Source organism: Salmo salar, chromosome 12 (genome assembly GCF_965601325.2).
Source record: "Salmo salar chromosome 12, fSalSal1, whole genome shotgun sequence".
In the NCBI taxonomy this organism is placed as follows: Eukaryota; Metazoa; Chordata; class Actinopteri; order Salmoniformes; family Salmonidae; genus Salmo; species Salmo salar.
Window position 1 is genome coordinate 40,634,501 of NC_138302.1, and position 3,543 is coordinate 40,638,043.

At 39.5% G+C, this 3,543-nt stretch overlaps 1 non-coding gene across 1 annotated transcript; it reads right to left on the bottom strand.

Moving 5' to 3' along the window:
- Positions 1 to 1,640: 1,640 nt before the first annotated feature.
- Positions 1,641 to 1,714, bottom strand: trnaa-ugc (transfer RNA alanine (anticodon UGC)). Its single transcript has one exon. It is a non-coding gene; the product is annotated as a tRNA-Ala (tRNA).
- Between the last annotated feature and the right edge of the window lie 1,829 nt (positions 1,715 to 3,543).

Consider the following 3,543-nt stretch of genomic DNA (forward strand, 5'->3'; position numbering starts at 1 on the left):
CAATAGGAAGTGCCAAAATATTCCTCAGCCCCTGTGTTTTTCAATGGCATAGGTTTAAAGGTAATACAACACATCAGGTATCCACTTCCTGTCAGAAAATGTCTCAGGGTTTTGCCTGCCAAATGAGTTCTGTTATACTCACAGACACCATTCAAACAGTTTTAGAAACTTTAGAGTGTTTTCTATCCATATATAATAAGTATATGCATATTCTAGTTACTGGGTAGGATTAGTAACCAGATTAAATCGGGTACATTTCTTTTATCCAGCCGTGCAAATACTGCCCCCTAGCCCTAACAGGTTTTAATCATGGCCGGTTTTAAAACACAATTGCATTTACAATTGTTATTTGTTGCACAATGACTGGGTTCAGGGCCAGCCCTCCCACTAGGCAAGATTAGGGAGCCATGTATGGCGACACTTGTATCTGTTCCTCAGACTTTTAGCTGAGAAAAGAATTGGCCCATGGCCAAACCGATCGCCAACCCCTGCTGTACATAATTTAGCGGGGAGGGGGGTGGCAGGTTTTTTTGTCGTCCAGGGCCGGCCCTAACTGGGTTTACAAAAGCACATGCTTTCACTCCAGTACCAGCTTTTTGAGAAGCTGCTCTTGCGCTCTCCGACAGTTGATAGGCTTTTCCGCTCCTCAATATAGGCTGTGTATGCTAAAGAAAATACACACAGACCAATTTAATTTCACTAAATTATGCAAATTAACATCCCTAATCTTAGTACCTACAATCAAAAATGTTAGCTAATTTGGTCAGTAGCCAGTAGGGCTAGCTAGCTAGGCTTGATAAGGGGAAAAAGCTAACTGGTAGCCTAGCTAACAAATAGCTTAGTAACTTGGCTAGGTTGCTAGTTCGTTAGTTTTCTCATCGTGAATTAAGCAGGTAGAGTAGCTACCTTGTGGTATAGTTATGTGAAATTACAATATGTTCTTGCAATAGACACAATTTTGATTCATGATTTATGCATTGACAGTTTGAAGTGGATCACAGACCAACACTCTACCACCATGTTGGGTCTGGACTGTGAGGGACCGCCACTTACGACCCAATCTGCACCCATCACATCGTCCATAATAACAAACAGGGCAGGCAGGGGTTTTGAGGGTGTGCAACTTTTATTTTCTGTTAAATACATTTTTTTAAATTCGCAAAGATTGGCCACATTTGCATCTTTCTTGTGATTGGAGCTCTGGGTTTGCTGCGCAAATCAAATAATCCTCTTATTGGTCTTCAAAAGGGTTCTACTTAGCACCAAAACAAGTTCCCCTACAGGGACAAATCAATTAAAGATAAGATTATTATTCTGATTTGTAAATATTGCAAGCGATTTGTTTGCGTAAAATGCTCAAAGAAAGTGTAGCAGATTTGTGTTGACTGATTAGGATAAGAGTGGTTGAGAAAAGGTGGCATCACAGGTTAGAAAGTGTTGTGGCCAAATTTTGACATGTCTTTTCTGGGGCCTGGAGTTTTTCCTGATCTCATGACCTGGTCAGGTAAAACTCTCGGTCCTATTCATAGGCTATGACAAAATATTATTATTATTTATATTTGTTTTACATTTTAGTCATTTAGCAGATGCTCTTATCCAGAGCGACTTACAGTAGTGAATGCATACATTTCATACATTTTTGTCCCCCGTGGGAATTGAACCCACAACCCTGGCGTTGCAAACACCATGCTCTACCAACTGAGCCACACGGGACCATTATAGTTAGCTTCCTTTTTCATCAGTGCTATGACTATAAGGCTGGGGGTTTTCTTTTTGGGTCATGTGAATTGGAAACACTCCTGGCCTAAGGTGGATCAAACACTTTTAAACTACCACAAACTTTGATATTTTTCATTTCAACTTCAATGGACAACATACTCTGTAGTGTAGCGAACTACAATAGCAAGGCTGAGCGTTATGCAAAAAATGGTTACAATGTCTTTAAATATGAATTTCACTCTATAAACCAACAATGTTAAGCATAAGACTTTGACATTTTTTTTAAAGACAGACAGGTTTCAATGTAGAAAAGTATTTTACACTATACACAGTAGACTTTGTAACAATGCTTTTTTAAAATGTTTCATAAAACCTATTATTTCATAATCTGACCTAGTGTTCTTCTGTAATTATTCATTATTTTAAGTCTTACTCCAGTGTTCTTTTCACCTCATTTAATACTTAATTTACTTAATAAAAGGCACATCTCCATAGGTCCAGGTATTCTCATGATTTGGCACAAGTGGGGGAGAGCCTTTCCTCTTTTGTTCTCTATTGTGCTTCTATTGTTGAATTTGTAGTTTTTTTTTACCAGAAACATTTGTGAATAATCACCAACAGTGGAAATAAAATAAATTACAACATTACTGGACCAACAAACTGGCTGACTAACCTTTTCACAAACTTCTATATCTCTTGGCCTTGGGTAGCAGCATTAGATCATTTCATCTTTCTGTGCCAAACACATATATTCAGTGAGTCAAAATTATTATTGTTAGCTGCTGGCTGCATCAATCTAGCTAGCTAATGTTAACTGAAGATAACGTTAGTACTTTTAGAGGAAGACCAACCTATAGCTATCTAGAATTATCCAAACTGCTTTTATTAACACACACCTGGTTTTCCAGGAAAATTTGTGTTCACTCTCTCGTGAGGCAGGTGTCATGACTGTCCTGATCAGGTCAGGTTACAGGAGACCACAACCCTACAGATTATCTCTCACCCTCAACAGAGGAGGAGAGATCTAGGGGTGTGAAGATGTGGGGGTTTTATGACCCCGCACGCCCATGATAAATCTTAGGCCACAGACAAAATTCCTTTGTCCTCTCACTATGAAGAACCAGCCTCAGAACATTAAACATGCAATAAAGGGACTTTGGAACAATGGTTTCCGTCAGCCACAATGGTGGTCATGATGATAGATGGAATATGAAAATGTATGTAATTTTTGTTTTGTTATTAAAGGTTAATAGATTACGTTATTACGAAAACATTGTAACTTTAAGAGTTTTCCCAGTATATGCCTGATGTTTATACATTGTACGTTGTGTGGAAAATGTCCAAATCAAAGAGAATGTTTTGGTAAAGATGAAATGTGAAGTTAGTTGTCTAAAATTGGATTTGAGTAAAATCTAGACCTTGCCTCTTAACTTGGTACGCCCAGAGAATTGCCCTAAAGGCGGTCACGCCCACATCTGACCCGAGGGTATAAGACATGGGAGTTAAGAATGAACAGATCAGACTAAGTGACCCAAGCTGCAGCCGAGGTCTAAAAAGTCAACGAACCCTAAAACGCAACACAAGGAAGAAGACAAAGAAATATTTTTCTACCCACGCTATGGATGAGTAGCCGTGTCTAAGCGGGTGAATTCAAGCTGGAACACCTGGCCTACACTCCCCATCGAATCGTGGTATCTACGCTGTTTCATTCCTATGCTGTGAGCTCTGAGCTACAGAGCTGTCTGTCCTCAGAAGACCCCTATCAGAGCAAGGGCGAGGAATCAGACCACTAAGCCAAAAGAACACTGACATCGTGAGGACAAC